Source organism: Phyllostomus hastatus, unplaced genomic scaffold (genome assembly GCF_019186645.2).
Source record: "Phyllostomus hastatus isolate PE091 unplaced genomic scaffold, TTU_PhHast_1.1 phas_scaffold_182, whole genome shotgun sequence".
NCBI classification, from domain to species: domain Eukaryota; kingdom Metazoa; phylum Chordata; class Mammalia; order Chiroptera; family Phyllostomidae; genus Phyllostomus; species Phyllostomus hastatus.
The window spans coordinates 6,536,579-6,563,987 of record NW_025334013.1 but is presented as its reverse complement, the minus strand read 5'-3'; the positions used below and the strand labels follow the sequence as shown (position 1 = coordinate 6,563,987).

General features: G+C 58.2%; 1 protein-coding gene across 1 annotated transcript in view; it reads right to left on the bottom strand.

Moving 5' to 3' along the window:
• DISP3 (dispatched RND transporter family member 3) overlaps positions 1–12,986 on the bottom strand; it is a 44,131-nt gene extending 31,145 nt beyond the window's left edge. The window contains exon 1 of the mRNA XM_045858451.1: positions 12,788–12,986. The gene's annotated coding sequence lies outside the window, so the exon portion shown is untranslated. The remainder of the gene's footprint in view (positions 1–12,787) is intronic.
• Positions 12,987–27,409: the final 14,423 nt, after the last annotated feature.

Sequence of the window (27,409 nt, the reverse complement as noted above, 5' to 3'; positions counted from 1 at the left end):
TTGAGAAAATCCTAACGTACCAATGAGCTGCGTGTCCACCATGTGCAAGCACTCCACCCGCCCTCTCTCATCCTCACATAGGGCTCCTGCAAGGGAGCGCTACGAGCACCCTCATTTTACAGAGGAATAAACAACCAGAGACGTTAAGTGACTCCCTTGCGGTCACACAGCAAATAGGGGTGGAACGAGCATTTGAACCTCAGGCCCCTAACCTTCCCCGCCGAGGCTAAAGGCCACGCCCCTTTGCCGTCCAGATTAGCCCTTGAGTCCCCCGAGAGCTGAGATGTCGGCTGTCCGTCCTCACTGAAGAAGCCCACTGCTCCTCAGCACGCCCGCGCCAGCCCCATCAGACCCTAAATCGCGCAGGTGGGCGGCTCTGCTTTGAGCAGTTGACAGCTCGGGGCGTGAGGCGAAGGGGGTCTCTGCCAGTTGCAGAGGCCTGGCCCTCCCTCCCCGGGGGCGTGGCTGTGATGGCTCACTTGACAGGTCAGCCTGACCGCGTCAGGGGTGCCCAGACACCTGACCAAACGCGGCCGTGGGTGTGCAGACGAGCGAAGTGGCTTTTCCTCCCTAACGTGGGTGCGCCTCCTCCTGCCAATCAAAGACCCGGATGGAATGAACAGGCTGAGTGAGAGGGAACTCCTCCTGCTGAGGCTGGGAGCGGGGAAGCTGGCCTTTGCCTGGGCCCTCGCTGGCTTCCCCACTGCAGCTTACGGCGTCCACTCTCCTGGTGGACAGGCCTTTGGGCGTGGACTGTAACTACGCCCTCGACTCTCCTGGGTCCCCGAAGGGCCACCCGCAGAACGTGGACGCCTCGGCCTCCACAATCACGTGAACCAGTTCCTGTCATCCGTCTGTCTGTCCATCCACCCACTCACCCACCCCTTTCTACATCCTATTGGTTGCGTTTCTGTAGAGAACTCTGGCTGATACAATGGGGCCTAAAGCACCCTGGAGGAAAGTGGGGGTGAAGCGGGGAGCCCCTTCCTGGCCGCTGGGTCCTAGGGCCCTCCTAGGGTTGTATTCTAAAGAGGCCCTAAGTCCTACCCAGACTCTCCAAAGAAAACGGCAACAGAATCCTGGAGAGGAAGGGGCGTGGCCAGGGGAGGGTCAGAGCCGGTTTGAGCCCTTCCCGCAGCAAGAAGATCCTTCCTCCCCTGCGCCTCCTCCCATCGGACCTGAAGCCTCCTCGAGGAACACGTACTATTCTCGCGGCCTAAATTTGCCAGAAGAGGGCAGGAAATTCAGAGGGACGCTCCTCCCAGCCCCCAAAGAAAATCTGGGCTTATTTATTGGGAGCCCGGGCGGGGGGGGGGGGGCGGTGAGTCGCGCAGGGGCTCTGCGGTGGTCCTGCCCAGGACCCTCATTTCTCCGAGGAGGGCAGGCTGCGGGGATGGAGCGTTTGAAGGACAGCTGGCGGCCCCGGGCTGACAGCTGGTGAGAAAGCTGTGGGCACTGACTCGTAAGCCCAACAGCTCCATATATATCAGGCGAACGAGCTTTGCTCCCGTCAATGTATCACCGGGGGACCGGCCCAGCCGGCACCGGAGGAACCGGCATTAATGGCCACAACAGCCACTCTCACCGTCCCCTGTTCCGTGCGTTCTCTGGCTGGTGGGCTCAGTGCAGCAGAACACGGGTCCCTCAACACTCAGAGGGCAGCAGGGACCGAGAGCACCAGCGCCTGGTTTCCGGGGGGAGGAGGGAGCTAACGTGGGCTCTGCAGTCAGACTGACCTGGGTTCAAACCCTGGCTCTGCCACTAGCTGGGAGCGGCGGGCAAGTCTCGGTTTCCTCGTCTGTCAAACAGGGACGGGGGTACCCCACCTGCTGAGTCACAGCAGCCAGTGTGATCTCTGTGAGCGACGCAGCTGGGAAGAGGCCCCGGCTCACGGCAGGTGCGCAGGGCAGCTGTGCCGACTCATTCACTCTCTACCCCATCGGCCCTCAGGCTCGAATGTGGGGCCCTCACCTGCGCACTTATTCAAATGCAAACTCCTGGGCCAGACGCCAGATCCAGCCAATCAGACGGGGGTGGGGGGAGGAATCTGTATTTACACCATCTCCCCAGGTGACTCTGTTGCAGGTGGCCCAGGACCGCTGCCCGCAGTTCCCAGGGGCCTCCTGCAGGGGGCGATGGTGGAGCCTTTGACCTCCGCCACACGGGGGCTCGCTCACACTGGCTGCCTCCTGGTGCTGGGGATGGCCTCAGCATCCCTAATCTGAATCCAGGGCTCGCTCCTTGAAGCGCTTCTTCCTCCAGCCACAGGGAGGAAGCCATGATGATAATTAGGCCAGGAACAGAACTTTATGTTCTCGGGGGAGGACGGGTGGTAGACATACGAACAGGCCACCCAGCTCTGCCAACCAGCTGGTCCTCGTGGGGCCAGGCAGGGAAAGGAAACGGAAGGCAAAGGGCTCACTACCCGCCGGGCCCACGCGAGGGGCTTGGGAGGGAAGCTGCCCACCCAGTGAGCCCTGCTGTGGCCCACGGGGCTCTGGGCACTCTCCTGAATGTCGCCTCTGTTCCAGCTTCAGCTCTCCAAGGCGGCCTGCAGGAGCTGGGCTGGGGTCTGAGCCTCTGCAGCTGGAGTCACAGCCCCCTCCTCTTTAGCCACCGTGATCAGAGGAATTCCACCCAGCTGACCCGCTCTTGCCCTCCCTCCCCACCCCTTCCCGCCCGCACAGCTCAGGCTGCACAGCCCCCACCTGCCAGGCCCGGCTCCTGGCACCTGCCAAGCAGCCTGGCATCTCGGAGGAAAAGGCAATAAAAGCTTAATAAAACCAGCGGCACTTACAGACTCTGTGAAAGACAGCCAGCTCCTCAAACACACTGCAGGCCTTGGCCAGCCCGTCGGGGCCGCCCTCTCCCATCCCCTGCCCCTCAACCGGGTCGCTCCCAAGTCCCGGCTGCTGACCTGACCGAGGGTCCCTGCGAGCCCAGAGGACCCCCGGGGCCCGGCAGCCAGTCAGCTCCCCAGCCCCCGGATCACTGCGTTAATAAAAAAATAAAAAGATCGCCGCAAAATAAGACCAATAACCATGGCCATAAAAGCCAAATTGGATTCCTTCCTGGTTGATGAGCTCAGGGCCCTCCTCTCTCTCTGAGACCCGATTAACGAATATGTAAAACAATCCCCCTGGCGCCTCTGCAGTGAAGTTCCAGCCTGCTCTTCCTGGGAGCTGGAGCTCAGGGGCAAGGGAGGGGGCGGAAGCAGGGGATGGTGGCTGGGGCAGCACGAGTGGCCCCTGGAGGCCGAGCACAGGGACCTGCCCTGCCACCAGCCTGCTGTGTGACCCGGAGCAAGTCACTTCACATCTCTGGATGAGTGGTCCTCCATCTGGGGGGTTTGGGGGGAGAGATGCTCTCTAAAGTGGGCTCCCCCTCACCCCTCATTAGAAGCTACTGTGTAATGAGGCGGGACCCACGGGTGGGTCCTGCTGTATCGTCACTCCAAGGGTCAGGAACCGCTGAATAGTGTGTGCTGGAGACCGTCAGCCTGGCTGGGGTGCAGAGGCAGCCCCTGCCAGGTCTTCGCTCAGGGGAAAGCTCAGAGACCACGATCCCTCCCCTCCCGGCAGCACACCCAGACCACCTCTATGGGTCCGGGGATGCAGAGGGACTCTCCCGGGCCCCAGTGCGGAGGAGAAGCTGGGGGTAACCCGGAAGGGAAAAGATAGACAGGCATAGAATGTAAAGTGCTCATGCCCCCCTGAGGGGCCACCACCACAGGTCTGGGGTGGCAGTTTGGGAAGGGACTGTACCCTTAGCCTCACTGCCTGGAGAGATTTTGGGAAGACTTAGGGCAAATGTCCCCCTCTGAGAACTCAGGTGCCACCTGGGCTTGCGGGGGGCCAGCACAGCCAGCCCCATGGGAAGCAGCACAGCAAGGAGGTGCTGGAGGCGCTCAGGCCCTCGTGTCCCCAGGACGGGGCCGCTTCTCTCCCTGCCCTTGACCCCCACATCCCGGGGGATTGGGGAACATTGTAGCTAAGAAAAGTAAAGGGACTTCTTTGAACCCAATTTCTGATAAGCTCCGCACTCTTCTCACTCGAATAAAGTGAGATTTCATTTGAATCTTGCATGTTTGAAAATTCCCAGAGTTCTAGAGCCAGCTCTCCCAAACCCTGCTGGCACGCACAGGAGTGTGCATACACACACACACACACTCACTCCCTGTCTGCCCCGGAGACAGGGCAGGTTCCGGGGAAGGGAGGAGAGAAGAACCACCAGGAACTGACACCTGACGTCAGCATCCTGGGTGTCCAGGCAGGAACGCACCTGCCGTGCCTGCCCCGTGGCTCCAGAGGGCTTGCGGGCCCACTGTTGTGGGACAGCTCGGGTGTGAATGATGGGAGGAGGGGGACAGGGGTCTCCAGAGGGCCCTGCCAGGGTGGGGGTCTAAGACTGGCCCTCGGCCCCGGCCCACCCTCCGTGACAGCGCAGGCGCCTGTGGAAACAGGGGTGAGGGTGGGAGCGGGGCAGCCACAGTAGAGACCCTGGGGACCGTGAGCAGATCCCCGAGTCCCTCTCTGCAGCTCGGCTGCCTTTCCCGAAGAATCCCGGGGCGATGCAGGACCCCAGGAACTAAGAACTGCTGTCTCTGGCCCCGGAGGCCAGGAGAGGCCCAAGAAAGCTGCCTGGGCCCAGGAATCCCGGGCCCCTCCTGCCCCACCCGCCCCTGCTCAGTGGTGTAATGTTATTTTGAGTCTAGTGAGAACCTCTTTAATCCTTCTACCATAACGGGGCTCTGTCTTCTATTTGCGAGTCTTTCCTTCTCCCTGGGCCTCAGTTTGCCTTTCTGTCCAATGGGAGAGCTGGATTCAATGAACTTTCAGGTATCTCCCAGTTCTGCCATTTGGAGCTCCCAAGGGGCCAGACACGGAAGTGTGGCAAGGGGTGACCTAGGGCTACGGGAGCAGCCCAGACAGAGAAGAGGGTTTCCGGTTTCTCAGGGCGGGGAGGCTGTAGTCTCCATCAGCCTTGCAGCCACGTGGGCTCCAGCCCTGCCCCGGCTAGCAGCCAGAAGAGCCCCGTGACCAGACATCCTGCAGAATGGGGTGCAGTGGGGTGTGCAGCGAGAAGGTAAGGTTCAGGGATTCAGTCCATTTCTCCCTGACCCCTGAGCTGAGCTGAAGGCTCCTGGGGACATGAACAGGACCCTTCCCTTTGTCGGTACTTAGAGTCAGGTCAGGCCCCACCCAATCAAGGCCTTGGCCATCAAGGTACATCAGCCCCATTCACCAATTCTTACACTTACCCATTCATTCATTCACCGAGTCATTCATTCCTAGCCTTAACTCATTCACTAGTTGGTGCTTGCTATATAAAATAAGGACTTTCTGTCAAACCTTCATTAACGAGTTACGTTAACTCGTAACTGAGTTCTGCCCTGTCTTGAACTCCTTTCCTCCTGGAGGTTTCGTGAACCTGCTCGCCCCAGATCTAGTCTCACGCCCATCAATGCCCGGGACTGCCTCTTGGCCGACGTGTCCCTTTTTACCACCCGTTCCTGGCTCTGTTACTCTGGGACTGTCTGCCCAAGGCCTCTGGAGGACAGGGGGCAGGGGGTCATACATGCTCGCAGGGAATGTGCTGTGGCTGCCTTGGTCCCAGCTTGCTGGGCGGAGGCAGGGAAGGAGGGGTCTGCTCCTTTCCCCAACCCCCTTGTCCTCCAGCTTAGCCTAATGGTCCTCAGGCCCAGGTGGCAGAGAGGAACCGAAGGCGACATCCTGCCTGTGTGAAGTCACACGGGGATGCTTTAAGACCAGCAGATATGTCCGACCGGGGATTTGTTACGTACAGGCATGTCTGGGGAGAGGCACGTCCCAGCTGTGTCTACATGGGATGGGAAGGGAAACATCTGGGTGACCGCCGGAAAGGTCCTGCCAGTCTGCCAGATGTTGCCACATCTGGACATCTGAAAAGGGACCTGCTCGGTTGCTCGGTGCTCAAGAGGCAAATGGTCAATTCACGTCACCCTGTCGACCGGGATGCAGCTCGAGTCCCTGGGTACACATCGCCCAGATTGCTGACGGATCCAAAAGGTATTTTGGTTTCCATCGTGATCATCTTTAAAGACCCAAATCAAGTCCATACACAGGTCAAAGCGAGAGCTCCGACTGTCTCACGGTGGGTGTGGTCACAGCACCCGGGGCCAGCTGGCCTGCGGGGCTTGCGTCCTATTTCCATCGCTCGCCAGCGAGCTGCCCAGTCTCCCTCTTCTCCTTTCTCATCCTTAAGATGAAATAATAATGGTGACTCTCTAATAGGACCGGGATTAGGATGGAAGGATAATATCTACAAAGCTCTAGGCCCGGCGCTTGGCAGGTAGTAAACATTCAAAACAGGCTGGTCGTTATTATAATCACCACGATCTTCGGGAGGTCTCCCTGCAGAACTTCACAGCGAAGAGCGTGAGCTCTTCCCCAGGACAGGACAGTGCCAAGGCCAGCACGGGAGGGGAAAGTACACGTGTCTCTCTCCCCAAACATCGCGGGAACGCCGGTTAGCCACAGCGGCCCCAGGCCCAGGCCCTTTGCGCTGCCTTCCCCGGGGACAAGGACAGCAGCACGCTGTCCTTTGTGACAGGAGGGGCTTCAAGCTGGCAGCCACGTCCCCTTTGTGAACATGGTTTGGCAAAGGGTGCGTCGCCCGGGCGCCAGGGTGTGTGCCGGATGCTTCGGGCAGATGGCTGGGCGGGAATGACTCTTCCCTACTGCACCCCTCTCCCACCAGAACACCAAGCTGGGGAGAACCCCTGGGTGCACTGCAGGCCCCACCCATGGGAAGCTTATTTCCTGACCCTGGAATGACCAAGTGCCTGGCTCATGTCGTCTGAGTCTGAGGGGACACAAGAGTCCCTCATCTACTTCTGGTGGGGGGCCTGGGTGGGCCATCTCTCATCATCTCTCGCCTGCACTGGGCCAGGAGGTACCGGGGCAGGGATGGGAGGCTCTGCTGGGCTCCACAAGGACCCAGACAGAGGCTGTCTCACTTCTGCGTGTCTAGTGCCTGGCGCGTAGTGGGGCTGCTCAGGCAGACACTTGGGATGGCGGGTGACGGAGAAGGCTTTGTAAGCCTCTGGATACCGTCTCCCGGGACATCACTCCCTGTTCCAAAGAGCGCCCCCACCCCCCACCCCGAAGAGACCTGCGTGGGTCCCGCAGGCATCTAAATCCAAGTTGATCCTTCCCACTGTCCCCACCACCTCCTCGTTCCCGATGGCCGAGCTCACTGCATACAGCAAGACCCTAATCTGCCACCCAATGGCGCTTTCCAAAGTGTCCAGGTGCCCACTCTGGTTCCCTCGGAGGGAAGAACAAAGGGAGGAAGCAGATGACAGAGCCAAAGGCACAGCCGGGGTTTTGTGTGCCTAGTGCGGTCCCTCCCGAGTTCAGGGAGAGACACCCAGACCCTACGTCCCCCTGGGGCTGGCCCCAGGACCCTGCACAGGGCTCCCGCCTTCCAGGTTTTGGCAGAGACACAGCTTCTGCCTGCACAAACGCCAGCGAGCGTGACGAGGACCGGAGGTGTAATATAAATAGCCTGCTGCTGTCCCTCAGCTCCTCCTTCCCTTGGCTTTGCTTCTAAACCTCCTCCTTTGTCCCCAGAGTAGACCTGCTCTCGGGGGCTCCGCACGGCCCCACCCGCCTCTACTCGCTGTGCGACCTTAGGCAGGCGAGTCTACCTCTCCAGCCTCAGGTCCTTCAATTGTGGAGTGGAATAAGACCACTTCGGGCCCTGGCTGGTGTGGCTCAGCGCCTTGTGTGCTGGCCTGCGAACCGAAAGCAGGCAGGTTCGATTCCCAGTCAGGCACATGCCTGGGTTGTGGGCCAGGTCCCCAGCTGCGGGCATGTGAGAGGCAATTGATTGATGTTTCTCTCTTCTTTTTTCCTTCCTCTCCCTCTCTCTAAAAATAAAGAAATAAAATCTTTTTTTTTAAAGAATACTTTGGACTGTACATCCATTAATACATATAAAGCATTCAGCACAGCGCCCAGCACATGGCAAGTGTCCTGTATTTGTCAGTGTTGCTCATGATGAAGAAGAGGTGAGGACCTGAGGCCGGTCAGCAGGGTCAGGCTTGATGCTGGGGGTCACAGAGGAGGTGACCTGGGCAGGGGAGGCCGGCTGTGCCTCCCCTCTGTGCCTGGGAGGGGAGTGTTAGGTTAACTGCCTGCAGTGGTTCACCCCCCCTCACTGGAGCTGTTTCCACGCTCCTCACACACTCAGGGAAGCTGGCCTGGCTACACGGCATGCCAGCCTGTGCTTCTGAGATTCAACCAACGTGCTGCGTGCTGCCGGGCAACTCACCTGCCCTCTCCGAAATCCCTTCCCCGGCTGCAGAGGCCTCGTGTGGCCCTGACCTCTTAGGGAGTTAGCTGATCTGTCCTGGCCCAAGCCTCACAGTGGGACGCCTGCCTGAGTCCACCCCCCAGGCAAACAGGTTCCCAGCTCTCCAAGTGCGGACAGAGCCCCAGATGCAGAGGGGAGGCTCTCAGCGCCGGCGCTGGCTCAGATGCCTTGAGTACCCACCTCGGGCCAAAGGGAGATGGCCAGAGCTACACTCAGGTGACAGCGCTGCCCTTCACCTCTGACCCAGGAGGCAGAGAGACTTCCGTTCCTTGAAAACCACCACGTTAATGGTTTTCTTCACACACACAAAATTTATGGAGTGAATGCATGAGTGAGTGAACAAATACGAGAAATACTACAGAATAGTGGGCAAAATAGGGCTCTTGCTTCACTCGGGTCAAGATCTGATCCCAACTTGTCCTCTTCTAGCTCTGTGGCCGTGGGCAAGCCTCTCGACCCCTCTGAGCCGTGGCCTCGCCCTATATTAAACAAGGCGGACCATCCGCAGGCCGAGAGAGGGTTGCCAGGTTAGGCGAGGTAGCGCGCGGAAGTGTTCAGCACACGGCACACCTCAGGCATCCAGCAGATGCAGCCATTATCATCAGTAGTGTCACAACCAGCCCGCTGCTCCCACTGGGAGGCAGAGGACCAAGGCCACCGGCCTTGTCTGGTGCCCATTTCCAAGGGGCTCTGACTTCTGCACAGGCATGCAGCGACGGAAGTCCCCCCCACCCCGTGCCTTCCGGCCGGTGAGGAGCAGGAGTGCGGCCGGCTGGCTTTCCGGGGGCCAAGCAAGGAGCGCGCAGCAACCCTCCCCAGACTGGGCCCAGAAGCGGCCAGGCCTCTGGTCTTTGTCAAGCAGCTGGAGCATGAGCCGCACTATCTGCCCGTGAAATGCGACTTTTGGAAAACATGCGTATTTGTGAGTCTATTTTGGGCCAACACTGCTCTTTATTTATTTTCCCCAGGCTTTGTGTCGGGAGCCCAGCTAGGAAGGGTGTTTTGACAGACTTTGACACTGCTCCTCTGGCAGAGATGCGCCCGGGGCGGGGGTGGGGGGTGGGGGGGTGGGGGGGGCGGGCAGGGAGCGGAAGATTTCAAATGGCAAGCCTTCTCCCGCAGCCGGGACTGACCGACGACCAGACACCCCTTTCTCCCTGCCCCAGCCTTCCGTCTCCCCCTATTTGGGAGCAGGGGAAACAATTTCAAAGAGCGGGGGAGGGAACCAAAGAGGCCAATCATTGAACTTCCCGTGATAATATCAACACCAATAAGGCTATTATCAACCACAGCTGCCACCACCACCATTTTTGGGGTGGCTATGTCATGACTACCAGGGGGCTGGCTGTCTGCCCCGAGGGAAACCGCCTCATCCTTCAGCATCTCGCTTTGCTCACCTGCAAAGGTGATTTTTGCAGCGCCCAGCTCATGGGGCCCTGGGAAGTGGCTGCCTGGACAAATGGTAGACCGCCTTCTCTCCCAGCCTCTCCTCCCTGCCGGCAGCCTATGGACAGCCTAGTCTCGAGTCTGAGGGACCCAGGGCTGACTGCCGAGCCCCTAGCCATCGGGCAGGGCCTCCAAAGCTGCTCTCGGCTACTAGCCCCTTCTCAGTGGTCACTTACAGTCAGAGTTGGCCTCAAGGGAGGAAGAGTCTCAGACAACCTCACCTGCCTTTGGACGACCGGGCGAGTGGACGGAAATGAGGAGACCAGGGAAACGTGTCTAAGCTATAGAGAAAAGGGCTTAAACCGTGATCCTGAGGCTCTGGGGATCAAGAGACTCAGGTTTAAGACTTCATTCATTCATTCATTCATTCGTTCATTCATTCACTTACCAAGCATCCACCAGCAAAACCCGTGGTTCATACAGAGGCCATACTGACAGTAGACTCAAAGCCTGCCCCAACAGAGATTGCATTCCAGCTGTGTGACCTCAAGAAAATTACTTGACGTCTCTGGTCCTATAAAGGAAATCATCTGAACGTCCCTCGTTCAGGGGACAGGATGACTTCACTGGTGGCGGGTGCTCTGAGGAAGGGAAAAGGTACCATACCTCTGGGGTTAGAGCCGCAATTACCAATCCCTCCCCCGCACACACACACCTACTAAGGGGACTCATGAGAGTCAACGTGGCACATTGCTAGGGCCAGTAAGAGACTCCAAAGGTCACCTCAACCAGCTCTGTTCTTGTACAGACGGGATGCCCGAGGCTCAGGGAACGGAAGTCACCCAGGGACACAGGTGGCCTGTGGCCAAGCCGAGACTAGGTCTCAGGTCTCCCCGGGAGCACCCCAGAGCCCCTTCCACCACGTCACGCTGGGACTCTTCCTCCTTCAGCCTGGCTTCTGGGTTTTAAGGCAACAGCAGGAGAGGGGGCAAAGGGCAAGCCGGGGCAAAGGGCAAGCCAGGGCGTGGGCACCAGGGCTGTCAAGCAGCCAGATCCCCGGGGAAGTGGGAGTGGAATGAATCACTTGCTGTGGAATCCTGGAGGCGTGCCCTCTGGCCCCCTGAGGACACTGTGGGGACTCTGGTGCATCTGGCTCTGGAAATATTCCTGGAGAGGGGGCAGAAGCTGCTGAGGCCATGGGTGGAAAGGGGGGGGGGGTGTGTGTGTCAGGCTTCCAAATGGGGAAGCAGAGGCTCAGAATCAGCCAGGAGAATGGAGCCAGCTCCCCCTTAGAGCCCGCTGTGCCCACACGGGAGCAGCCCGACTGAAGGAAAGTTGGAGAGTGAAGGCGGCTGGGAAGGAGGGTTGGAAAAGGGGGGAGGGAGGGAGGGAGGGAGGGAGGGAGGGTGAGAGAGAGAGAGGTAAAAGATAAACAGGGGAGGCGAACAGAGCAGGGGAGCAAAGACGCAGAAAGTGCGAGCAAGGGACGATGCAGAGAGAGAGAGAGAGGGGGGAGCAAGGGACGATGCAGAGAGAGAGAGGGGGGAGCAAGGTCTAAACAAGGGGAGCTCTGCAAAATGGACTCCGCGCCTAGACCCAGACTCGGCAAGGCCAGGCTCCTGTCCGCAGCTTCCACGGGGCCCCAGAACCTCCCCCTCCGTTTGGCAAATGCCCCGGTTGCTGCTGCCCAGGTCTGCACCAGGGTGAGGGGAGGGTGTGCTCTGCCACCCTCTGCTTTTCTGGAAGGAGTAGGATGGTGTGTGCGTGTGTGTGTGTGTGTGTGTGTGTGTGTGTGCGTGTGTGTGTGTGTGCGTGTGTGAGGGGGTTGTGTGTGCCAGGAGCCCCGCGGGCACTGTGAGTCACTGGGTGTCCCTGTGAGTGCCCGGAGCTAGTCTGGGGCGTATCTGGTGTCCAGAGACAGCAGGACCTGGAGCGAGGATGCTGCTCGGGCAGCTGGTGCTTGTGGGGGGATCTGTGCTGGTCCACGTGCGTGTGGACCTTCCCCTCTGCGTGGACTGCGTGGACTGTGGGTGGATGCGTATTTGCGTGATTGGACCATGCGGGTGGTCCGTAGATCTCTGTGAACGTGCAAGTGGGGTTCGTGGGGGCTGAGTGTCCCACACCGCCCAGGGCACTGTTCGCGGTGCTGACCCAGGCCGCGGAGGGAGGCGGTCAGCACTTAGCTTCAGGGGGGACTTGGGGAGCTGGTGTTGGCTCCCACAGCAGAGAGAGGGGCACAGGAAAGGAAGCCTCCAAGGAGGCGCGCCCTCTTAGCTCAGCTGTGGGCCCTCCCCCCACCCTTCCCCTCTAGGGGAGTTGGAAAAGTTCTCCCAGAGGCGGGGTTGACTCATGGGACTTGGCATCACTCGCTCCAGAAATCTGCCCGACCCTCAGTGCCACCCCTGCTCGGCCGCCTGCCCCCCACCCCCACTCGCATTTTCCGCAGGGCCCGGGACCCTCTGGCAGTCGGCTTCCATCGCCCGCGCGGTCTACCCCAGAGCTCCGCGCCGAGCTGGACCTGCAGCCAGGTTAACTGGGCTCCAGCACTCGGGAAACGTCCCGCTGACAGCATAAGGGCGCTAAGGTGGGGAATGGAGGGAGACGAGGTCATTCACCTTTTTCTGTCCACTCCCCTCTGCTCTAGCCCGGCAAAAGAGCCGGGTCTGGGGCGGGTTCAGACTGACGCTCAACTTTTATGGAACCAGTTATCCACCCGCCGGGAGCAGCAGAGGGCCAGAGGTCGGAAGCCTCACGGTTTCTGGGCATCAAACTGGCCCGTGCAGACCGAGGCTGCTCGGGCCCTCTGGGAGTTGGTGCGGAGCTGGGGACTGGCCGTGGGAGGCAAGCTCTGCGCTCTGCTCACCACCAGCTGGCTTTCCCAGGGTGGTGGGTTCCGAGGCCCGCATCCCGGGCTGGCTGGAGAACTTCACACACCGCCCTGCGAGGCTGGGGTAGTGGTGGTGAGGAGGACTTGCCCCGCTCCTCCGAGCAATGCATCCCCCCAGCCCAGACCCAGATGCCTCCCAGCCGCCGTTGCACTCACCTCGGCTGGCCAAGCTGCGCTGGCTGAGCCGTGGGCACGGGAGGGAGGCGCGCCAGAGGGCCTGGGGACTGCGGCCACCTAGCCGTGTGGACTTGTTCCCTCGCAGGAGTCGCAGGGAAAAGCTCTTCGGAGCTGCAGGAACCTGGGGTTTCCCGCTCCGCTCTAAAGCGCACACACAGCGCACACCCCGGTGCGGAATCTGGTCCCCAACGCGCAACCTGGAGCACTCCGCGCCGCGCCGCCTTTTATTCGCCGCCCGCCTTTGTTTGGGTCCCGGCTTCTACCACAGGATGTGGGGGTGTCCAGGGCAGGCTCTGAAGCCGCGCCCCACCCCCAGCCACTGGCGCCTCCAGCCTCCGTGCTGCCGGTCCTTCCATCAGTGGTCGGAGAGGGCCCGAGCTCCGCCGCACTCTGCTGTCTCCGGAGCCCGCTGCCAGGCGCCACCGTGGCCGCCGCTCCCCCTGCGGGAGCAGTGTGGTGGTACAACCGGGCTCCCACTGCCCGCTGGCTGGGGCTGCAAGTGGTGCAGCGACCCCTGGGGGGCAGCTCCTGCCTCTGCAAAGGGCCCCGGCCTGGCCACCTGCCCCTTCTCTCCCGAGCATCCTGGGTTCCTCTCCCAGTCCACCCAGCCTTGGCAGGCCACCAGCCTCCTGGACATTCGAGGGCATTCCCGGGTCTCCTCCGGAGGGAGCTGCCAAGTCCAGGCTCCTGGCATCGGTCCTTCCTCCCTACTTCTCCATTCACCTCTTTGGCACCAGAGCCCAGAGCCGTGCCAGCCCCTGGGACCCGGCATCTCTCCAGCGGTAGCACACGGGCGGCCTGATACCCCTGGCTGTAGGAGCATGGGAGAAGCAGCCGGGGAGCCATGGCCAGTGCCTGGCCCGTTTTTCTCCCTCAGGGCTCCGAGGGCATTGGCACTGGTATTACTCAGGAGGGCCAAGGGGGGGGCCCTAAAGAGGCCCCGCCACCAGATCCCTCTCACCAGCTGCAGGACGGAGGGAAACCAGAAAGAAGGGAGGCCACCCCATTGCTGTGTGAGGGGTAAGCCAGGAGTGTGTCACACGTCCGGAGGGTGTGTGCTGGGGAGGAACAGGGCAGAGAGATGGGTGAACCACAAAACCTGCCCTCAGGGCGTTCCCAGCTTACGGGGGAAATGAGAACAGGAGGGAGTTCTCCAGTGACACCCCGAGGCCCAGCCCCACCGCCAGGCGCTCAGCCCGTGTTGGTTTCCCCAGCCCTTCCTTTCAGAAAAGGAAACATCGAGTCAGGGGACCTCGCACCTCGAGGTGTGCGTGGAGCTCCTGCCGTCTCTCTCTGGGGCGCAGTCCCCGTGAGCCACCCCACTGGCTGGCTGCCTGCTGGACACAGTGGCACGTGTGACCCTGGAAGCCCCGAGAGCTCATCTGTGCAGAAGCAAATGGCCTCAGCCAGGGTCCCTGCCCCAGCAGTCACTCCCCACCATGTGCTCAGGGTCATCAGCGGAGCCATTGCCAGGCTGGACAAGTCTGTCAGGGGACTCCGGCAGCTCCAGATGGCCTGGCGAACATTAGGGCTGGGGGCCGCTCGAGGCATGAAGGGTGCCACCCTGAGCTGTGATTGTGGAGAGAGAGAGAGAGATGGGAGACCTCACCCAGGAGCTGCAGAGTTGCTGCCCCGAGATCAGAGGCCAGATCTGACGTCTGAGTACAGAGGCACAGACCCAGTGCCACCCCACAAACTCCCTGTCCCCTCTCTTCATACCCCCAGGGGAAGGCAGAGAATGTGCAGCCACGGGAGGAGAGGGGCAGGAAAAACAGGAAGATTTTTTTAAAGATTTTATTTCTTTTTAGAGAGGGAAGGGAGGGGGGAGAGAGAGAGAGAGGGAGAGAGAGAGAAAGAAACATCAGTGTGCGGTTGCTGGGGGTCATGGCATGCAACCCAGGCATGTACCCTGACTGGGAATCGAACCTGCGACACTTTGGTTAGCAGCCCATGCTCAATCCACTGAGCTATGCCAGCCAGGGCCAAAAAGATTTGTTTTTAAGGGAGTGATCAAGGAGACACGGAATGTATTTCGAAGCCCAGCTGAGAGCAAAGGGTTTTGTTCGCTGGGGGCAAGGCCTGCTCTTTTCAGTTGGTTTGAGGGCTGCTTCCAAGAGGCTCCTCAAAGTTCTCCAAGGCTCCCGCACTGCTCTTCTCAGTCTGACAAAGCCACAGGGAGTGTCGTCCTCCACTCACACCTGGGGATGCCCCCCCACTCCCCTGGGAAGCATTTTTAGTGAATTGGGGCCCCAGCTTCATGCTGCCCAGCTGGCCATAGATGGACCCTCTCTGGCCTCCTGGGACCTTCAGATGATCTCCCACAGAGGCTGGGCTTGCTCTGCCCTTGATGGGGCACCTCCTGGGGACGGAGGGTGCACAGGCAGAGGCCCAGTGGAGTGGGGGAGGAGGGAAGGAGCGCGGTACCCAGGAACACTGGAAAAATGCAATTTTCCCAGGCCATCAGCAAGGTTTTAAAAATGCAAATAGAACCGGGCCTTTGAAATATGCCTGCCATAAAGTGGAACTGGTGGTGGCAGCGGGAGCTGGCGCGGGCGTGGAAAGTCAGGAGACTCCTCTCCCGGGGCGGCAACCTCCGACTCCCTTCCCTCCACGTCCACTGTGCCGGCAGGACTCCTGCTTGCGGGCGGCCTGGGAACGCTGGCCTCGGAGATCCCTGCCCAACCTGGGGGTGCCCTGCCGAAGCCCCCTTTGCCTCCAGGTGTTAAAGATGACTCCAGTGGCCAAAAGATCTGCCCAGCGCCAAGGTGGAAGACAATAAGATTCTACATCCCCACTGAGACCCCGCTCCAGAGCTTTCTGGTCGAAGTTTTTCCCAGGTCTGATTTAAGTGCCTCTCGGTGCCAATAGGCAGCTTCCCTCCGTACTCTGTCTTCACAACTAATTGAAAAGCCTTCTTTTGTAGAGGGTTTGAGCTATAAAGGGCTGCTCTGTCCCTAGCTTCCATCCCTTTATTACTATTTCTGTTTTCTCTCTGACCGTGGCTGAAGCAGGGCCTGTGGGCTCAGCGTGGATTCCACCGCTCCCACCAAAGCCGTGCGTCTGCCCCCGTCCCTGACCGGCGGCGTGACCTTGAGAAAGTGACATGACCTTGCTGAGCCCCGGTCATCTCACCTGTAAAATGGGGATGGTACCAGCGCCTGTCTCATAGCAGCGGTTATGAAGAGTTTATTCAACGAGATCATCTCAGTGCAAAAATAGTCTTTAGCACGGTGCGTGGCGCAAACCAAGCTCTCGGTACACACTGGCTCCTCCCTCCTCTTTCTTTGTTTCTTCTTACCTGTTGGGCGAGAGAGGATGTAGTGGTGACCCCAACACCTCTCACTCCCTAGCCCCAGCCCTGGTGAGGCGGACGGTCTACAAATCAAGTCCTCCCACCAGATGGTCGAGCAGCCGAGGAGACGAGTATATGGGGAAGGCTGGGGCGTTTCTCTTAAAATACAGTAGGTTGCGACAGCTTCTCTGTTGTCCTAGCGTCAGGGAACAGAGCAATGACGTGTCTAAGCGATCCTCTCTCCCCTCCACTGCACGTCGACATGGGAGCTCTGGGCCCCAGCCTCGTGCTGCACCCCCCTCCAGGGAGCCAGTGAGCGGAAGCAAGTGAACTCAGGTGTGCTGGGAAGGGCTTTAGATTTACGAGACGGAGTTTGATTTTTCTGTGCGTCTTTTACTAACGGCGTGACCTCCAGGCAGGTCACTTCAATTTCCCGGAGACTCAGTTTCCCCAACTGCAACATGGGAGTATAATGACCTCTGCTTGTGCCGCGCCTGCAGCTGTATTTCAGCTGAGGTGGAGCAGAGATGTGTAGGTGATAATTAGGCATGCATTTATGGTGATATATGTAGAGCGATATAGTTACAGTTATACAAAGCTGGAGAGATTATGACAGATAGAACGATCAGCCCCTGTTTCCTTGACTTTCAGGGTTGATTGCACTTCATGTGATATAATAGATGCAGAAGACTTGCTCAGGGAACTTGCCCAAGTCCGTGGTGAATGGATTTCTGACTCAAGGTCACGTAGCGAGTTAGGGGAAGGGCTTGAGTTGGACCCAGGTCTCCCGGGCTTCAGTCCTGGGCTGTTCCCAAGCCACCACCGCTCCTCGTCCCAGCCCCGTTCTCACGGGCACTGTATTCGGGAGGCAAGGGAGAGTTTAAGGGGAAAGAGGATGAGGAGGAGGGGGTACAAGAACTCCAGAGACGAGAGAGAGAGAGAGAGGGGTCTGGGGGAAAGGCGATGGGACGGGCAGGCATGGGGTGCTGCAGACGGGGCCCGGGGGAGGCCGAGCAGATGGCAACCCTCCCTTCCCGCCTCCCCCAGAATCCTGCAGGCAGCCAGGCCTCGTACTCCTTTCCCAGCCTCGCCTGCCTCCTCCAAGGAAGCAGGCAGCCTGCGCCAGAGCGAACCCAGTCCAAGTTATTAATTGCCTGCAACAATTAGCCCCAGTGCCTGGGCCTGCCGGAGCCCTGGCTCTGGAAGAGGCAGCCAATTACAGCTTCATCAATATTCACACTGCCACACACTCCTCTCCCAACGAGAGGGACCCCTCATCTGTCATCCCGGTTTTTAGGGGCATTGCTTTAACCCCAACATCTGGAGAAGACCAAGGACTGCTGAGGCCTTCGAGAGGGAAAGTCAATGAGGGGTTAGACCCCGAGGGGACTCGCGCGCAGCAGGGCCGGAGTGCTGCCAAGGAAGAGCAGGACCCTGTCAAGGATCTGGACAGTGTGGCCTTGGCCAGAGGCTGTCCCATTGTGAGGGAGACAGGATAACCTCCAGGCTCAGGGCTTTAAAGTAGATGCTCGGAGGGTCTTATTGTTAGGACTGGCCTGTGGGACAGGGGTCAGAAATGTCCCGTAAGTTCTGGTTTTATTCTCGGCTCAGTTGCACATTCGCTGTGTGGCTTTGGGAAAACCCCCTCACGTCTCTGGGCTCACCCCCTTACCTGGAACCTGGGCACAGGGACCGCCCTCGCCAAGGAGGGAGGCGCTTGGCAGGAGCACAGTGGGTGGCACGGAGTGAGCTGGCAATAAATGGTGGCTCTTGTGTTCTCCACGGAAAGAGCCCTGGAAGGAGACCAACGCTGCCTGTGGGTCCCTTCCCCTCGGCGGCGGGGGGCGGGGGGTGGCAGCAGTGTGGGGTGATGGGGACTGAGGTAGAGGGGGCGTCAGGGGGCCTGGAGGATGGCCCCCGTTTGCTCTAACTTACTCTGTGGTCTCGGCACCCTGCCCACCCTGGCTTCTTTTTCTGACCTGATGCAGGAGGGCGTGAGGCTAGAGATTGAGCCACAGCCTCTCAGTATGAGAAGAGGGAATGAGCTTAGAATAGGCAGGAGGCCACGGGAGGACAGAATTCCCAGTTTTCCAAAGGGATGCCTGGTAGCAGAGGGAACTGTTGGGAAACATCAGAACAACATGCAACTAGTTACGTAAATAGTTAAGCCCGAAGCCACAAATCTGTTGGTTCTGCATCAGTAAAAGAAGCCACAGAGATTGGGAAGAAGGAGCATTGCCTGGGTCAGAACTCCCGGGGAGGCTGGGCAGAGGTTCCCTGAGCAGTCCTGGTGGGTAGGGGTTTTCAGGACCACGGACAGTGGCTGACGCGGGCCTCCTGACACCTAGGCGCCCCTTGAGGCAAGGCCAAAGGGATGAAGGGCACGGAGTTGGCCGCGGAGTTGGGTCTTTGGAGGTGGTGTGACGCTCCGCTGCGATGCCGAGGTTCACGACTCACTCGTTCACACCTGGTGGTGGTCTCTGAGTGCCCGAGGGGCTGCCCCAGCATTCAGCGGCCGTGTAGTGTAGAGGGCCTGACTCCCAGCCCCTCCCCAGGAGTACCCAAGGCTCCTGGTGCACCTGCCTTCGTGTGAGCGCTTCCATGACTCAGCACGGAATCCCAGCCCCACCTTCCCACCTTGCCCTGCCCTGCCCTGCCCTGCCCCGGTGTCCCTCTGGCCTCTGCTTCCTGGCACAAGCCGGCCAGCACCTCGCCCTGCCCCAGTCAGCCTGGCTGGCTCACTGGCGCCAGGAGCCAGGCCAGCTTCACCCCCGACCACCGGGTTCCATCTGGACCTCTGCAGCGACAGCAAGAAAGAGCTTTCCTGGCATTTTCCCAGTTAGGAATCTGGGCAGCTCTGATGGGCTGCCCCAGTGCCAGCTCCTATTCCGGCACGTTCCATGTGGGCGGGGCGGGGAACATTCTGTGCTAGAGAACTCCGTGGCTGGAGCCTCTGGGTGGGAATGGAGGCCTGGTGGACCCATGGCCAGTGCCCAGGTGGTTAGAGCACCGCTCAGGCAGCGAGGGACGCCGCTAACGTCAGCATCAATGATAATTAATGGCTCGCGTGTCCTGAGTGCCCGTCCCCGTGTGTGTGCACAACTTCATTTAAACTCACAACAGCCCCGTGAGGTCTCATCGGATCGTCCTTCTGTCCGGGGGTGGGAACAGGTTCAGAGAGTGAGATGCTGCAGCTCACACAGCAGGGAGCTACTGGGGACTCAACCCCTGGCGGTCTGAGTCTATAGCCCAAGTTCTTTACCACCCTATAATTTCCATTTTAGAGATGGGAGAATTTGAAGGTCAGAGAGCTTAAGGGACTCTGTTAGGGTTACAGAAAGAGCTGGTGACGGAAAGAATTTGAACTGAGATTTGCCTGATGTCTAAGGTACCACATTTATCTGCACCACTGTACTGCTCCTTACTGGGATAGGTCCCTCCCTGCTGGGTGCCCACTCTCAGAGCCCCCCCCACCCCCCGCACTGTGGTGCCAGGTCGTGTCTTATGTCTAAAAGACAAGTAAGCCTAACTTCCTGCTTCACCCCTGGGGGAGTGGCTTCCTCCCTCTGAGCCCCAGTGGATCAAGGGAAACATTCTGTGACAGAGCTCACATTCCGATTCGAGAGCCGGTTTATCTGAGATTTGCTCGTGAAAACTGGAAAGGTCATCCTGTCAAATGGCAGGATGGTCCCCGGGACCCAGGAGGGCAAGGTCACACCCGTGCCTTTCAGGACGAGATGCAGGAGCCAGGGGCCACGGGCCATGGACACACCGTGGGACGGGCGCTTCCTGACACAAAATGCCACATCGTCTCCCAGCTTCTTATTGGCCAGTGCGGAGACTGAGGCCCGGGGCAGGCGACTGCAGTGGTGGGGTGACCTCCTCCCAGCACTGCCCTTCTGGCCACCCCTCCGAGGCCCCTGTGTCTTTTGGAACACCTCTGGGTCCTCATTTTGCAGCTGGGCACGTCCAGGGACAGCTGTTCTCCCTGGCATCCAGGGCCATGCCTGGCAGATGTGGCGGCAGGATGCAGGAGGAATGCATGAGTAGTGACCGAGTGGCAGGGCGGAGAAGCCTGGGCCGGGCCAGCAAAGGGTGCTGGGGAGCTGGGCTGGTGGCACGTCTGTCCGTCTGTCCGTCCGTCCACCCCTCATCCTCCTCCTCCTGCTCCTTCTCTTGCTTTCTGTCCTGTTTCTGTGCCCACATCCCCAAACTCCCCCCTCTTCCTTCCTTCCTTCCCACTCATTTCTTCCCTTGCTAATGACCGCAGCAAACACTTACTGAGCACTTCCTGTGTGGCAGGCCCCGCGTCCAGTCCAGTGTTTCACCGGCACCCTCCTCTTCAATCTTCACAACAGCTCTCAGAGAACACGCACCTCCCGTTTACCAATGAGGAAAACGTGGCTCAGAGAGGCCAGGCTTTGGAAGGCCCCGCTGACTTCCGTGTCTGCCCTCTCCTGTCCCTGTGCTCTGCTGGGGGCGGCAGCAGCTCGTCACGGGTGGGGCGATGAGGCCCGAGGTGGTGCGATCCGCTTTCTTTTAGCCTTGGATGGGTCGCTGGGTGCTTTTTTTTTTTTATTTTTCCCTAAAACTCTATGCCGATTTTACCTGGATTGCTCTGTTCCTTCTAACCTTCCCCTCCCCCCGCCTTGTTTGCTAGATCAGGAAAATGCAACCAGACCCGTCCACTGTGGGACCAAGTGTTACCGTCCACTGTGGAGGACTTCCTTAATCCCCTGAGGATTTTGTGATCCTTATCATTTTAATCCACAAATCCCTATGGGGCCTGCAGGGCAGGTGGTTAATAGAATGGAGTTTGGAGTCAGACAGACCTGAGTCTATTTGTAGGTGCGTCGCTTACTGGCGGGGGGGGCCGGGGGGTGGGGGGGGGGCGTGGGGGGGGGGTAGGGGGGTAGGGGGGGCGGGGGGGGGGCGTGCAGGCCAGAAGCCTCAACTCTGAGTCTCCCTTTAAAAGGGAGATAAGACTCGCCACGAGGGCCGGTTGTGAGGATGGCATATGCAGTGCGCCTGGCACACAGCAGCCATCGGCCACTGTCACTGTCCTGTTCCCTCTCATTTTGGGTCAAGGGAATTGAAGAAACTTGTGCCCCTCGCCTGTGGCAGGTGTCCCTGAACCTCATTGCACAGGATTCGTTTTTTTCTCCCAAATCTTTTTGGTCGGATTCCAATAACAAGGGAATAACAGCCAGCAGTTTTGTATGTGACCCAAGTTGTGAATTGTTCCTATCGTCTCAGATAGAGTATGTGGGTTCAGAGCACAAGCCCGACAACCTGGGTTCAAATCCCGGCTCTGCCACTTACTAGCTGGGCGACTTAGGGCAATTCACATAACCTTTCTGTGCTTCAGGTCTCTCATCTGCAAAGGGGGTTTGCGGTAGTACCTACTTCCCTAGGCTATGCTAAGCAGTTAGGGGGCATGGGAAGTATGGAGGTCAATGTCTAAACATGAGAAATGCTTAGTAAATGCTAGCTACTCTCCTTTAATTTCCACACACACACACACACACACAAAAAATCCTAGAAAGTAGATGTTATGGGCCTTGTTTTACAAAACAGGTCACTGAGAGAGGTTAAATCAGTAGCCCAAGTCACACAGCTAGTAAATGGCAGAACCAAGATTTGAACTCAGGTCTGACTGCCAGGCCTAGGGGTTCCCCACTGCAGCCACCTGTCTGTGCTGTACGAGGATGGGGCTGGTGACCACATCAGAGGCTCGGTCAGTCCCCTCGATGCTGTGACCCGGATGAGCTCCCCTCCCCACCCTCTCCCTTCCTCTCTGCTCAGCTGGAGACCCACCCTTTCCCACTCAGTCATTCATTTCAAGAAGATTCCTCTTCCACTCCAACATATTCCCTGCATCTTCCTGCTCCCAGACCGCTCCCTTAAGTAGGGCTCCCGGGCTTGGAACCATCCTGAATCCATGCCTTGCTCTCTCCCAGGGATGGTAGGAGGGGCTGGGGGGAGCCAGGAGAGCCCCCAGGGACATCCGGGAAGCTCCAAGGCCTCCAGCTACTCCCTGCAAGAGGGTCTTTGGCTCTGAGGGCTGCATGCCCCCACCCCGCCCCACGGCCCATACAGCACACAGCCCATATAGCACACAGCCTCCACCGAATGTGGCACTTAAGGCCCTTTCCCCCTCAAAGGACTTTACCCAGCCCGAGCGGCAGTCCCTTGCCCACTGCCAGCAGCCTGGCTCAGCCCTTAGCTGCAAAGCTGGCCTATCCCCGCTCACACACACCAGGCTCCGTCACGCCTCCGCTGTTACTCACGTCACTCCATCTGCCTGAAATGCTCTTTCTTTTCTTCTCCACCCGCTGAAACATTACTCATTCTTAAGGCTCAACTCCTCGCATCGATGATGAAGCCAACCCCCCAATCCCACCCGCTCTCTTTCCCCCAAGGAGTCTTCAACTCTCTCTCTCTGCGCTCCTCGAACCATTCCACACACATCTCTCTCTGAATCTATCCGAGTCTGACTTGTTTCTGCATAAAGTCTGTTGTGTGAGGGTGCATGGAGTGTGGGGGTGCATGAAGACCCTTTGTGGGGGGCCAATTCCCAGGCAAGGACTGGGGGCAGGCAAGACACAGCAGCAGAGCCTGGGGCTCGGGGACCAGCCGCTCCAGGACCTGGCTACTGAGGTCAGAGTCAGGGCCAGACTTTATTCTTCCCAATTTAGAAGTGGGACCGTTGAAGCTTATTAAAGGGACGACTTTTCCACAAGGTTATGGCAGTTCGCAGGAAGAGTCTAGAAACTGGGCTCCCTGCTCCAAATTTTGTGGGGTCCCCAAACTCCCAGGTGGAGGGCTGATCCCACACTCTCTCGGTCACCCAGAGCCTCCAATCCTCTTTGCCACCTTTATCAGTCAGCTGTTGACACAATCACGCTGCATTGCAGAGCACTTCAAAATCTCAGTTGCACTGAACATTAGCACTCAAATTCTTGCACAGGTCTAGAAGCTGACCGGGGGCTCTGCTTCAGGCTGCGGGCCGGCACGTGTCTGCTCCAGCGTCACGTAAGCGGCTGTGGTTACCTGCTTCCCTTTCTGGCTATGGCAGGTGTGCTGGAGGGCACGCACAACCCCATAACACCCCTCAAGCCTCTTCTCTTGTTATATCTGCTCCCATCCCATTGGCCGCAGCAAGTCACCTGGTCAAAGTCAAGTAGACCGGGCTTACCATGTAGCCACGCAAGGGTATGAATGTAAAACGCCATGCCAGTGGAATGAAGGATTGGGATCAATAATTCAATCTTTCGTGCTGTGTTTGTGCCTCTACCTTCCCTCTTACAGATTCAGACTGATAGCTGACCGCCCCCCAAAGCCTCTGCGTGGGCACCCAGCTCCCTGCCCTGCGGTCATTATCCGCAGAGCCCGAAGCTCACTCTCCACCTGTCCATCAAAAACTTGGCTGCGCTCATTGTGAAATGACAACAGAGAAGAAATGTAAAGAGAACACTCAGGCTCCCAGAAGCAAATGTACAGGGAAAGGGAAGGGACACATATAGTTTAACTCTGGAGAGGTGGGGAGTGGGGGAGACTGACCTTCACCCCCACCTTCCGGCACCACCCATTGCCCCAAGTCTGAGAGGTGAGCTTTAGGGGTTCCTCAAAACCCCGAGTCAAATTCTCATAGGATCACCCCTTGACATAGCCTCGGTGTGGGGGTAAACCTTTTCTTTTTGCTTCCTGAGTCTGAACACCATTCTTTTGATAGCAGCCCACCAACTTTCAATAGAGAACCACAGCTCCCCTTCAGGCCAGGATGGGGGCAATGGACACGTCCTGGACGTAGGCCTAAGCCAATCAGAGTATCCCATTGTTCCCGGGCTACAGTGATAGGTTCAGGGAAATGCTCATGGCCATCCCAGACCAGTGGAATTAAGCCCTGGACTTTTTGGCAAATTGCTAGGCCTGATAGAGGGAGTTAGAGGAAGCCAGGAAGAGACTATTTGTTCTGCAGGACTTGAAACTGAGGGGACAGAAAGGTTACCAGCAGCCACCATGCTGCCATGTCTATTCCAAAAATAAAATGTACCTACCTCGCCATGAACTGAAGGACAGAGAGAGACTTGAGCTTCTGGACCAAGCTATGCCTGAAGTCCTATCCTCCTTTGGACTCTGCAGCTTTGAGGTCAGGTGGAACAGGCTTTTTGTCACTTGCAACTGAGAGTCTTGATTAAATAAAACTGGAATCCTATCATCATAGAACGTTGGATACTGAGAGCCAATAATGCTTAGAGTGATAAATTTGTGGGGTCTCATGGGGGAGGGGTCCAAAGCTATGGATGTAGGAAGGGGGACCAAGGTGCCTACACGTCTGTCCTCTGCAGGGAGCCCCTGCGGCACCAGACACCAGACAGTAGCTTGGCCTGGGTGAGCTGGGCATAATGAGACACCTGTCCCCAGCTTCCTGGTCTCCACAACGGCACCGACCTGGAGTCCTTCATGATTGTGTTTCTTCACAGCACTCTCTCCTTCCTTCGTCCAAGGAGGCGACGGGGTCTTGCTGGCCTGGGATGGCGCAGGCACTATTGCTAGGAGGCCGCTGTACACCAGGGTCTGGAAAGCACAAGCAATGCTCAGAGGGCGAGGTGCATGGAGGTGATGGCTTTTGAAAGGGCTGCCTCTGGCTGACCAAGAAGGTTGCCCCAGACTGGACTCCTCTGAGCCAGGCGCCTGGCCCCAGGTGCCACTTCCTGCTTGGCGTCAGGGCCCACTTTGGCTGGCCGACCTTTCTGAGCAGATATTTCAGGAAAGGGGAGGGAGGCTCCTGCCTCATCCTGGCATCTCTGCCTGCTGAGACAAGCTTCTATCAAAAGTGCCCGTGGCTGACCTGGCTCCTGGGCCACTCCCTGTGCCAGGGCCGGAGCTGCTGCTGGCTTGGCTCCTCTCTGGCCACCGGGCCCTCTTGCCTGTCCACCCCTCCTGGGTCCAGCCTCACTTCTGGTCTGGCCACTCTTCCTTGAGAGGCAAGTGGCGCTTTTGCCCTGAGGGGAGGTTTCAGTTCAACTTTCTCCAGTGACTTGCTAACTGCAAATCCTGTCCTTGGCTTATCCACCTGTAAACTGGAGCCCCTTCCCTGCTGGGAACTGCCCTGCCTGGTTTCAGAAGTTGTAACCGCCCCCCCCGCCCCCCCAACCATGGCTAAGGCTGATGAGTGACCTTCAGACCATAATCCACTAAGGAGACAAAGCTTATCTTTCTGGCAGGGGCGCCGCTTCTGCTCCTTTTCCTTCATTCATAACTGGCCCCCAATGCTTGATCAGTTAGCCAATGACAGGTAAGATTCCCAAGGGGGGAATGACCTAAGACAGGCACGATCACGGGGAGGCCTCAGGGAAGGACTTGAGGGGCTACAGCAAAAGAGATGATGGACCCTCGCCCCTCTGCTTTGACATAGCCTGAGTCCTCATTCTGTCTGTGAAAAATCTCCTAATCTCCTGGCTGCTTTACTTCCCCTGCCTGACTTAAGCCTAAAACAATGACAGAGAGCGGTGCAGCCCTGTGCTGGAAAGGGCGGGTTCCCAGGGTGATCAGGCCTGAGAAAGAATAGGTAAAATCCTGTGAAACCTGCTTTGCTAACAATGCCCTCAATGTTCTGATCAGGGTCCGAGCAGGAAATGAGTTTGTTTCCAAAAGTTTTGTAGCCCTTTCGCTAACAGACCCTAACTCAGAATAAGCCCCCATAGTTCTTTGTATGCTATCTATTGTTTGAGCCTCACTGTCTGACAATGATTAATGAGCTCTACCTGTGTTCCTGTGCAAATTGGAAGCCAATAAAGGCCTGTCAAGGCAAGGGTAGGGGCGCTCTCCTCTTGAGAGAGTAGCTGTGCTGTCCCTTTTCCTCCACAGGACTTAGTAGTCCGTTTGAATTTGTCTCATATGTCATCCGTAACACTGTGGACACTGAGGGCCAGTGTCTCTGTCACTTCCCCCAATAATGATAAGCCTCATTACACTCTATGAAATAGGCCCTTCTACAGGCAAAGCTACTAAGGCCCTGAGAGGCCCTGACTTCATCCATCCATCAGCATTTACTTAACAAACATTGGCTGAACACTGTCTCCTTATCAGGTACTGTACTAGGCCCCGGGGACACTAAGGTGACTAGAACAAGGTTCCAACCCATAAGCTGCTCAGTCAGGGTAAGTAACAGACTTGCTCAAGGTCATAGAGCAAACTGTGATCCCCTTTGCACACAGTAGGTGTTCAGTCAGTGCATGCATTGGCTGAGATACCTTGAGGGCAAGTGGCAAGGAGGAATCGGGGGCAAAAAGACAGCAGGGCACGGAGGGTGCAACAGGACAGTGGGGGATGTCAGCTTCCAGTCTCGAGGCTGGGTTTGCAAACAAAAAATCTATCATACCTGAGGCCGTTCGCTGAGACCAGAATGGAGATGAAGGTGGCGGATGGTGTACTTGGCTCCCACCTGACAAGTAGCTTGGGGCGCACAGGGGCTGCGCTTGGGCGATGGGCTCTGGAGAGGTGCCCAGGTCCCCCCAGCCAGGACTGCAGGGAGGACGGAAAGGGAGCGTGCAGGATGGCACGCTGCTAATACCACTCACAGGGAGGGGGGCTTGCAAACCTGAGGGTGAGCCCTTACCTGCCTCCTGAGAGTATCCTGAAGGGTGCCCAGACTCAGAGGGGAGAACAGTGGGTTCTCTCTCACCTGGGTCTCCCTTCTCCCAGTGTGGACCAGCAGTATCGGCAACACCTGGGCATCTGTTTTAGCAGACCGACTCCCAGGCCCCCACTGTGTCTCCAGGCTGGCCGCCCGGTGAGGTTTGGAAAACACCGCTGCCTGGATCTACCTGAGATTCTGATTGACTTCGCCTGGGCTCTGGCCTGGACAGCAGGACTCGATGGAGACATAATGGACGTATACCACTGTGTAAGTTTCAGGTGATCAATGCGCTGATGTGACGCACTTGTGTACTGCAGAACGATTACCCCTCTAGCGTAACTAACACCTCCACCACATCACGTAAGTGCTATTTCTTTTCAAACAGGACTTATTAACGTGCAGCAGGTGATCTTCATGTGCAGCCAAGGTTGAGGACCTCTGCTTTCACTCCGCAGAGTGCATTCCCAAACTTGAGCTCATGCGCCCTTCACTACAACTCTGGGAGCTCAGGAGGGAATGCTTAGCCCCATTTTTCATCAGTGGCGTTTACCTCAGTTTTCAGCCTAGCAGAGATTGGTGTGGAGCAGCGGTTCTCCAAGTGAGGTCCCGAAACAGCGGCGCACCAGAGAGCTCATTAGAAATGCAGATTTCAGAATCGGAAGGC